The following is an 11754-nucleotide window of genomic DNA, read 5'->3' as shown; positions in this document are numbered from 1 at the left end:
CAGTGTTCAATGTTGTTCTCCTATTACATTTATGATGTGAAAATAGAGAACTGGATGCTCTGTCTGCTTCGATGTTCCAAAACAGTTTGTATGCATAAGAACAAAGTTTGTATGCTTAAGAACAAAGTAGACAGATTCCTTTGGAAATTTAAATGAGACTTGCAGAATATTCCCCTTTTTTTCTCTCCATGTTACTCTAGGTATATTCATGAAGCAGGAACTTGAAAGGCAGTAGTGTCTGAAAGGGACCGAGGTCTTAATACCCCATACAATGTTACATGCTGTTGCTTCTATGCACTGCCCTCCTACATCTTTATGAATTTCCTTCAAAATGCCTGGTAATGCCTATTTTTTCAGCTGAGACAAGAGGCAGTCACTTTTGCATTCCAAGTGTTGCCCTCTACATCTGTCTTTAGCAAGTAGGAGCTCTTAGGCAAATGTGTGAATCCTAGTTCTTTCTGGCCTTTTCTCTCCATTACTCAGGACATAAGTCAATGGGAACTTTGTGTATTTAACCTGTAATTACTTGCAGGTATGCTGAGAGTCTGCATGGCCTGAAGACTCCTGGGCAATATGGTGATAAGCAAGTACAGTTTTAAGTGTTAGGATGTAAATGTAATGGATCCTTATTTTAATCTCAACCCATCAACTGTAACTTGTTTGGCTTTTTTATTTGCTAATGAGAGAGATAAGCTGCTGTGAAAGGCTACACGTAACATCTCAGCTGCACTGCTTAGTTGGCTAATGGAAGGCATTTTGATGTAGTAATATGTGGAATGGTAATGTTGCATTTCAGTTCATCCTTAAAAAAAAGCTGCACAACCCTCTGTCTCAGAAAGCAGATCAGCTCTTAGGACCTCTAACTAGGACATAATGTTTTGTTACTAGTAAGAAATAAAGTTGTTGATTCAAATATTTGTCCTTAAAAGCAAACATTTCTTATGCCAAGAAATACGGTTTAATCTTAAAAGTTTTGTTCTTTTTTTAAGTTTTACTTGTTTGGGAAATCACTCACCTTATGATTAATTTGTGTCATCCATTTCTTCAATACTTTTTGGCCTGCCTTATTTCAGTTTCACAGAAATCCTTACAAATCTTGTTCCTACACTTTCTGAACTATTCTTTTAACTTTTGCTGAGTACTCTGCTAGAGCAACTTTGTAGCTCCCTTCCCTGTTTGGATTTTTTTGAGAACAAAAATTATAATGAGAGAAGGGCACAGAAGACTGGAATAAAAAAGATTAAAAGAAGTCTATTGAGAAAAGGCTTCAACTCACTTAGAAAGAAAGAAAGCTTTCATGACCTTTCTGAAAGGTTAACTTGAAATACTCTGATGGTTTTTCATTATTATTGCACAATCAATACTTGACTGTTTAATTTATGAAAGATACTGTTACTCTGCAAAAATAATAATGTGTACTAGCTAATCAAAATTCAAGACTTATGATGCTGTCTTATAACAAATGCCAAGTGTTTTTAGTAATATTTGGTAACCATACTTTAGTTCTGAGGCTTTTAACTCCTGTCACAGTAAGTTACATCATGAAAACACCTGTGCTGGTGTGAACTAACACTTTATAATTAACCAGCGTTCAGTAAGTTGGATTGATAATTAATTGGCTGAATATTTCTAGCCATATGAATGTATTGTTCTCAGAAGTACGGTGCATGTGTGATAATGTACTGTTCTCTTTCAGTGGATGTCAGGATCCCACCATGTGCATCAGGCATGTTTTCTTTTTCCACTTTGCTTATGATAGCATGAGACCCACTCCCACTACCCTTTCTCAAAATCAATTCTTAAAATGAAAGTTAGTCTGCTAGTGTCTCTTGTCTAATGTTAAATGATCTTATGTTTTACAAATTATTTGTCAGAAGGTGAATTTAATTGTAATATGATCATGTTACTCAGACACCAACTCACAAGGGAGCGTAAGTAATTTCTCTGTGATTCAGGAGGCATCTTTGAAGATCATGTTAACTTATTTAGTAAAAGAAGTGTAAATGCAGAAACTTGATGCTAGGCAGTCTTTCTAAAAACAACTTTGTCTTTGGAGTTCAGTAAGTAGATTGTAGGCCTAGCAAGATTGTTATTGTACCAGATTTTAGTTTCCTAAAGAGTTGCCTTCTCAGTAAAGGGGAGAAAAGACGGTAAGGAAAGCATGTAAGAAACCAAGGAACTTGAGGTGAGTGGAAAAAAGTTTGCTTGGGTGAACTCGAGTCATGCTAGTGGTCATGAATACTAAAGAAACCCAAGCCTCTTTAGGCTCAGTGAAGGAAGTGGACGCTTGGCAATACAAGGCTCCCTACTAAGAAGAGCAGCCCCATCAATCTGCTTTTATAGACTAAGATAGTTGGTGCTGAGGACCTGATGTCCCCAGTCTGTGTTTTTTAGTTTCCTTCAGCACGGCTCCTTTCTGGCCTTCCAGGCTGCCTGCCTCTTAGTTGTTGGAGCAGGTTGAGTGCATTCTGAGCTTTCCAACATAGTTTCATCAGAAAAGAATTCAGTTTGTGTACTCACAGCCTACTTGGTGATGTAAACAAAAGCAGTGTTAGTGAGGGTGATCTTTGAAGTGCTCTCAGGTCTACTCTAGGCATGCTGTATAAACTTATGGGGGAAACAATCCCAGAGTTTTAAAACCATGGAGTTGAAAAAACAGGTCAAAGAGTAGCAGAACTTGGCAGGAGGTCTCTAAACAGCAGGGTTCCCCAGCAATAATTCCAGTGAAACAGCTGGAAATATCTACTTGTATTGTTACTAAATTTCTACTAGGTTCTGTTGTAACTGAGAAAGTTTATTCTACTGTTAAACTATATAACCACTAGTGTAGGGATGATGTGGTAATACCGTAGTGGTTTTGCCTGGGACAGGTTTTTTGGTATCAGGAGGGCTACAGGGGTAGCTTCTTTAAACAAAAAGAGTTGCCAGAAGCTTCCCATGTAGCTCACAGCGTTAGGGCCAGTCTATTCTAAGCTGGACCCTGCACCTGACCCATGCGTGGCCAATTAGTGGTGGAGGTAATGCCTCTGTGAATAACATATTTGAGAAGGAGAAGTTGTTGCACAGTTACTAAACAGAAGCAGCAACAGGGAGCGAGAATGTGAAAACATCTCCACAGACACCAAGGTCAGTGGAGAAGGAGAGGGAGGAGGGTGCTTAGGCACTGAAAAAGCTCCCCTGTGTTATGTGGTGAGGATCATGGTGAAGCAGGTTGTCCCTCTGCAGTCCATGGAGGCCACGGGGAAGCAGAGACGCACTCGCAGCCCATGGAGGACTCCACACTGGAGCAGGTGGATGCTTGAAGGAGGCTATGACTCTGTAAGAAGTTCATCCTGGAGCAAGTTCCTGGCAGGACCTGAGAGTCCATGGGGAAGGTGCCCACATGGGAGCAGGTTTGCTGTCAGGACTTGTGATCCTGTGAGGGACTCAGGCTGGAGCAGTCTGTCCCTGAAGGACTGTTCTCCTGATGGATGACCCATGCTGGGGCAGGATGTGAGTAGCTGCCTCATGGGAGGCCCCATGCTGGAGCAGTTTGTGAGGAGCTGCAGCCCATGGGAAGGACCCATGCTGGAGTCTTGGGAAGAGGGAGGTGTTTTTAGGATGGTTTTTATTTCTCATCTCCCTGCTCTTATTGTTTCTTTAATAAATCAAACCTCTTTTTCCCTAAGTTGAGTCTATTTTGCCTGTGACGCTAATTGCTGAGTGATCTCTCCATCCTTAACTCACAAGCCATCTGTTTACATTTCTCTCTCTCTCTCCTGTCCATTTTATGACTGGGTGGGCATCAGGCTAAACCACCACAAATACTTTCAACTTAGAGGAAATGGCATAATGTGAGTTCTGAAAAACATACAGTCAGGAGTAGAAAGAGTTGTTATGAGCTGTCAGCCATCATGGCTATTCCTAGCATCATCTGTGTTTGATCACAAGGTTTAAAGGTGTTATTAGGGAAGAACTTTACAATGCTTTTTTATTTTTACTTCAGCTCTCACTCTGTTGTCGATAAATCTCTGTTTTAACCTTACCCACTAACATTTATTAGCCTAAAGTGAGCAAGCAAAAAAGTATAAGAAATGATGTAACAAGTAACAGATGTATTCAACAAACCAGAAACTGTATGTTGTTTTAAATTATATCAATATTCCATTTTTTCCCATCATTTATTATAATACCAAAAGATTACATAGAAGCAACTTGGCCTTGGTATCAATTTAACATCTTTGTCTGTGACGTGATCTTGTTGGCCAGTAGTTACATTCTTGATTTAGAGAAGGTAAGGATAGATGAAGGCTTTCTTCTCAAGGGTAGAATGTATCTGCTGGGAAAGGTGATGCTTTTCTCTTGTAGTACTATCTGTTTTTTTTAAGGGGATCTTTTACATTCTTAAGGTACTTTTCAAAGGGAAAGTGTTACTCTGTTTTGAGGTGCCCATGGATAATTTTTAAGTCCTCTGCTGCAGTTTACATTAAGTGCAAGTTAATGGCCTACATTTTTTGGCAGCTGCTGGGTAGATCTATGATCCAATCTAGTCCTTGGAAAATATTGCCACATGTTGCAATTCAAGTTTGAGGCTTACTGTTTCTTTAAGGGATTCCGTTATAAAATAAGAATGATAATTGCAAAACAATTGCAGAATAGCCACTTCAGTGCTGACTTATCAATATTAGCATATGTACAGACCTTTCATGTTGTAGCATTCGTTTCTGGAAATTGAGACGTGGATCCCAAATCAACTAGTTTAGGTTGTAGGAATGTTTTTTTAGTATCAAATTTACTTTTCACTCATTTCATAACTGCTAAAGTACTACCTAGTTCACAATCTACTCTGATATGTTCAAAAAAGAATAAAAAAATCTTGTGAGTTCTGCGTGTCGTGCTTTCCTTGAGAGATGTGTTCTGTCATTATGTGGGGCAATGCATTTTAATTATTAAAGTCCTTAATTTATGCAGGAATCAAAATATGTGTGCTTTCTTCAAGGCTATAGCAATGCATTTGTTAAGTCAGTGACAATCTTTTGTTGACATCATACTAAACAGGAGCACTTCAGTCAGTTCTTAATATAAAGTTTACAGCTTTATTCAGGGAATTGATTTAATGAAGAGATAATGTGAACCCTTCTTTTCAGCAGCAGTTCATCACATCCTGAACAAAATTTGGAATATTAGATGTACGTCTAACATTCATGAGCTACAGTAAGTGCATCCTATAAAATTATATCTTCCATTGTACAGAAACCCCTTTACTCTTATTACTCTTTTATTGGACTAAAGCTGTACATTAGATATAGACAATATTTGTAAACAACAGCATCAGATAAAAAGACTGTGTGTCAGGGTTATATCCCCATCAGCCACACATTTCCTTATGATGGTGTTTACTTTGCTGAAAAAGCTTTTCTCCTTTCTCCTCTGACTTCAATAACAATGAATACTTCAGTGAGGAAACATGGATTATTCAGAATTGTTATTCTTAAATGAAATCTTCTTTCACTACTAAAGGTTCTGTTGTGTGAGCCTCAAAAAAAAAAAAAGGGGGGGCGGGGGGGAAGTCAGTTATGCTGTTATATGTCCAGGTAACTAGGTATAGTCTGATTAACAGTCACTTGCAACTCTTACAAACTTGGGCTTTAATATTTCTTTCCAAACTCTTTTTCTGTATGTTACACATACTGTTTACTGGTATGTCAAACTTGTATGCCAAGAATTACACTCTGTTTTTCTGTTTGTTCTGTAATGATTGAAGTATTTTCCACCCATTTAGAATAACATATGGATTTCATTTGTATACATAAGAAAAGGTCTCTTCTTTGTTTTCTTTTTTCTTTATAAAATTACTTTCTGGAAGCTTAAATGTAAGTGGAAAGGAAAATAATTTTTTCTCTGAAACCAGATGGGATTCTGAAACAATTGCAGCCAAAACTTTTCATTATCCTGTTGGGCTCAAATCTGTAAGAATTTTGCTTGTTAGACACTGTTGTACTTACAGTAATTTTTATGTACGGAGTATTTTGTAGTGTATTTCTCCAGGTAGTAATTTTCTCCAAACACTAAAGACAATTCTTCATTTTGGAATATACTAATACATGTGCTGGCTATCAATGTGGTATGGGTTTACTTTTTTAATATTTGTGTTCTAATTTTGAAACAGTTTGAATAATGTTTTATAAAGGGCTCAGATCGTTGAGTTAAGATGTATTGTGTTGTGAAATCCAGCAGGATAGACAAAGGAGTGGAATTGCTCTGTCTCTGACAGTGTTTTGCAGTCAGTGGTTCTAGGAAGCTTTGTGGTCCATGGACTAATTTTAAGAAATCTTTGAAAGGTAACTGAAACAAGCAAGTCTGTTTTTCCAGAGGCTTAAGTTTACTGTACATAGGCTTGCACTACAAATGAAAACTGCTTAGCTAACTGCAAATTGAAAAATATACTTGTATGTACATGCATGAAAAAAGAGTAAGCCTTTAGACTATTAGTCATTTGGTTTGATATTTAAAAATGTAGATTTGTACAGAAAGGTGTATATTCACTTTTTTTTTAACTAGAAATCTGATATTCAAAACATGTTTTAGACTGAGAAGTGTTAAATTAATTACAATGTACACATTGTTCATGATATATTTCATGGATTTTCCTCTATCTGCATGTAAGACTCCTCTTTTTGTAAGCTCTTGCATTCTTCTGGACACTAAATTATTTGTCCTGCTTTTAACTATACATGCAATGTATGTTAGAAGTTGAATGAAATTAACTTACTGAAGCATTTTGTTTAACTATAATTTTTTTTAGTAAGGGTGTGGTGAATAGGTAGATTGGCTTAGCAAGGAAGAACAACTCAGAGTAAGATGGTTTTACAGAAACCTCATTATATGAAATGCAGAATTTCTTGAGCTGCAGTTAGGGTAGGGTGTTTTGCACATCTCTGTATTCACACAAGTGTAATTGATATGAGGTGCTATCAAAAATGTCTTGAAACCCTTCCAGAGAAGCTGTGCTAATCAGCTGGAAGTTATTCAGTTGAAATTAGTATAAATTAACAGAATTAACAAAATGGGCTTTGGTCCTCATCTAGAGTAGTTAGGTGCACACATCACCATAGTATGAGGCTCCTAAATGCTTTTTGCTCCATGCCCAGGTGTGGTTTAAGTCTATTTTAAAAGAGGCTCTGTAGAGGTGTATTGGTCATTTTTTATTTGTTTTTTTTACAATTAGTTTTCCATTTTACCACTTCTGATAGTGGATTATTGTAAATGTCACAAATTATACCATGAAAAACAACTAGAAGAGGTCTTCCAAAAAGTTGATTTCAAGATTTTAATTACTACACTGAACTTTGGCCATAGGTAGCAGAGTGTATAAATCTATCCAAAATAATAAAGAGCACAGTTACGGCTCTCAGTAACTGCAGTTAACACCATGAGTCATTTCCAGCTGTCTTCTCCAGACATGGAGGCATTTGAACAATAGCAGCTGACTGTGTGGCTCTCCTTTAAACCATTTTCAGTAAATCAAATGGAGGAATTGTTGTTCACAGTTGAAGGATAAGGATTGCTGGAAGCTGCTGCACAGTGCATTCTTTACAGTAGGAGGTCATAGCTAGATAGAAAATATATCCTAGAAATCCTTGCTAACATGCTTCATCTGTGTAATAACAAATCCAAGACCCAAATCTTCAATTCTGCTGTTTGCCTTCATTTTAGAATAAGCATAGATTAGAGATTTTAATGCCATCCGTATTTGTTTCAACATCTGGACAACTAACATTGTGAAAAATGGCTAGGAAATATTATATATGATGACTCCATTATGTGTATTTATTAATTTACAGGCTCATGCCACCTATTTAGAAACCTTGCTATAATATATTATATACTGGAAAGGAAAAAGATAGGTAAGGGATCACCCATTACTAAAATGCTGTTGCTGTTTGTGTCACACCTACTGGTAGATATGTTCTGTAAGAGCCTGGGAAATGGGGTTGCCTATCAACAGTAGGAGGTAGCCAAGATATAAAAATATTTTTAATAGGTAAATGCTTTAGACAAGTATGAAACAAAAAACTGAACTATGCATTTGTTCAGCAGGGTTGTACCTCAAAACATGAGACCTTTTCTTATTGTAGTGGTCCAACAATGCAAACACTTTCCGAATGTTTTGTTTTTTTCATTTGATAATTGTGTTAAAATGTGCTTGCAGGGAAAATGTTTAGTTTGGTCAGTTTAAGACTACATTTCTCCTGTAGTTATGATTTTAATGTATCAGAAAAGTTCTAAAACTGAGTGTGAGAGGAGGGCTTTTCATAAACCAGTGTGATGGAAACTTACTTTACTTTTTGGTATCCAAATAATACAAAAGATTTGACTCAAGATTTTAAAGACCCATAAAAGGGGGGAAATTCAAAAAGCACGATTAAAATTTCACCATCTGCTCACTCTAAAGCAGCAAGGAGAAAGGGGTGGTTTCCCATGTGCACAACCATTGTAATCAGAAAATTATCGGATATGGAATAGACACAGCATCCTCCCCTCTCTCATTCGAGATACTGATTCAAGTGAAACCATGGGCTCTACTAAAAAATAATATTGAGAGCCTCAGCTTGACATTTTCCTCTTCTGTGCCACTGTATCCCTCTGCAACTACGTTTTAATGGTTTCTTACTGCCTTTGCTGATGCCGTATTACCTTGTATGGGCCACATGTGAGTACTCTAATCTCAGATGGAAAGGAACCCGTTTCCCCCATCTGTTTGGCTTGCATATGTTGGTGCTGCTGTTAATGCTGACAGCTGTGTTAATATGTGAGGCCACCTGCCTCATGGTAGATACTGCATCTTTGGGTAAAAGCCTAACTTTTTTTCCTTTGTGGAAGGCGTATCTGACTAAAATTAGGTTCCTGTTGGCAGGTCTGCTGGCAGTTCCCATTTTATTATTTTAAATTTGTCAAAATTATTTAGTTGAGTCATGTGGTACTCAATTACCCCAGGGTATGGAAAAAGAAAGGGATTATCTAACTTGGGCCATGACCATCTTTTATATTGATACAGTTTTACTACTTTGATTGGAATTTACTTACATGCCCCCAATAAAACTGTCATTTCCTACATTTTTGTATTTTTCACTCTTTCAGGGAAGAAAAGAAGAACAGATTTGAGCACAAAATGTTACTGTTTGGGATTAGCATTTCTGATTAGGCTGTCTCTTTGTTCTTGGACAAGCACGGCCCCGGTTATGCTTCATGCTGTACTGTGGAGCCCCTCCAGGCAACTCACTGGGAGAGTGTGGACAGATTTTGGATGTGGCTAGGGTATTTTGACTGCCTGTGTGCAAACCACTCACCATATTACACTTAGCTACATCCTGAGGTGGTTATGAGGATTAATTAATGCTTAAATCTTTTGAAGATACCAGATGCTTTACAAATGCTAATTACTATATTCAGGTTTGCTCCAGCTTAGGAATTAGACCTTACTTAAGCAATAAGTAGGAAGGCTGTGAGATGTACGTGGCAAAGAATAATTAAAAGTAATAAACACTCACTGAGAGCCTAAGCCTCCCTGCAACCTGTTTTGCAGTCCTGGTAAGCTGCCACTTTTATAATTTGGTTTTGGAGCCTTAATTATGCTTATTTTGAATGTCAGAGGGTATGTCTCCTCTGTAATATTCCATATGGACTGCTGTTACATTTTGTAGTTTTAACCCTGATCGCCATTTCTTTGAGAATGGGCAACTATGTAAAGGTACTCTCAATATGTGGTTTATTTTTTCTCTATACTGTTCTGGAATGAAACGTTTCACTTTTTTGTGGTAGGTTTGGGGCATCTCTATCAGGAGAATTGTCTGCTTCTTGTCTGGACACTGAAATCTATGCAGTTTCTCATTATATAGTAAGTGCTGCCCCCCTTGAATAAGGCTCGTGAGAGAGTTATGGTGAGACAGCTACTTCTTGTAACCTTTGAAACAACCAGCTAGTCCCAACTCAGACTGACCAGTAGAGATTGAAATACATATACAATATACACCTGTGTCTGTGTTTTTAAAATCTGCATCAAAGCTATATGAGACCTGGATAGCTTGAAGAGGAGTTGTCTGTACCTTTCTTAGATTTTACTCGTTGCTGAGAGTAGAAGGCAGGCAGAAAAGTAGCCAGTAGTTTATCTCCACGCTGTTTATTGCTGCTGCTATGCAAATGGGCCCAAGTATCACCTTCATATCCACTTCAAGTTGCAGCCACAGCATGCTGATACTATGGCACAGCAGTAATGATATGGGCAAAGAGGCATTGGGTATAGAGGGGGTAGACTGAGATGAAAGAACGGGGGAGGGCGGGGGGTGCGGGGCAGGCAGAAATCTTACAGAAATGTGATAAGCATTAGCAGAGGTTGCCAAGAGAGACTGGGGAGGCTCCATCCTTGGAAGTATTCAAAAGATGCCTGCATATGTCCCTAGGCAATCTGATCTAGGTGGCCTTGCTTGAGCAGGGGGCTTGAACTATGTAAGCTCCCAAGATCCCTTACAATCTGAACCACATCTGTGAGATGGTGTGACTCGAACAGGAGCTGATATAAAGGTGCAAGGCGTAGGCAGTCAGAAAGAACAACAAAGATGCTCATCAAGGTGAGGAGGAAAGTGTGGTTTTGAATTTGAAATCCTAACATCAAGGTTAGTCCATTTTAACAGTAAAACACACTCAGTGGTGATCCACAAAACCTTAATGATTCACTGTCTATAAAATGAGGATAATATTTGTCACTGTATTGTTGCATTGGCAAGGTCTGTTGGTAGAGATACTTTGATGTTAAGGGAGGCCACGGTCCTTGCAAGGAAAAAAAATGAAGGTTTCAGTATTAAAAAAAAAACACAACAAAGCTCCATTCACAGAACCATAGAATGGTAGGGGTTGGAAGAAGTCTTTGTAAAAGGCAGGAGAATAATTTTCCTTCAAGTAATTTGTCTTTATCAGCAAAAACGGCCAAAACTGATGAAGGGAGGCAAGTGGTGGAATACTACGCTACTGCTGCTGTGTCCTTTTATTTAATGCAAATGTTTTACTGTGCTAGCCTAACAGGCATATGTGTTATGTAGAAGCCAGACAGTGCCTTGCCCAGGACAGTGCGAATAGAGTTACCGACTTTGCATTGACAAACATGCATAGCATCTCAAAGTTGGCACAAGTTAAAAACAGTACGCTAGCACTGGTCTTTGCACGCAGGAGTATAAACTCTCGAGGCAGGCTGTCATTTTCCTTAAGTTAATTTTTCACTTTTGATCTCTTCTCTTTGTTCACACTGATTATGCCCCATTACTTAAATAAACCCTAAATCTAACCAAAACAATGAACGCCACACAACGCCCACGGCACAGCTCTGCTCGGGAGGAGGTGGTAGGCTGCATGTCGGGGTACTTCCCTCTCTGCTGCCGTCGCTTTCCTCTCGCGCTGGTGTGCTTTCTACCTCCCCGCGCGTTTGCGGCCGGCGGAGCCCGCCCTAGAGCCGCCTGCCGAATGGAAGGACGCTGCCGGAGTGCGCAGAGTGGCAACACGTTGTCCTGCTTCAACCTCTCTCCTGTTCCGTCCCATCGCTTCTGCAGCCGCTGCACGCAGGGCCGACCCAAGGCACCGCTTTCATGCTTTCCGCCATCCCCCGCCCGAGCTACGGCCGCCCCGCCGGCTAGAAGGGGCGAGAGGGGGCGGGCAGAGACGAAGCGGCGGCTCCGCCCCGGGGGTGGGCGGTGGCCGTGGCCACCCCCGTCGGGGGAGGAGGGA

Source organism: Colius striatus, chromosome 1, assembly GCF_028858725.1.
Source record: "Colius striatus isolate bColStr4 chromosome 1, bColStr4.1.hap1, whole genome shotgun sequence".
Taxonomy (NCBI): domain Eukaryota; kingdom Metazoa; phylum Chordata; class Aves; order Coliiformes; family Coliidae; genus Colius; species Colius striatus.
This window is presented reverse-complemented; position numbering follows the sequence as displayed.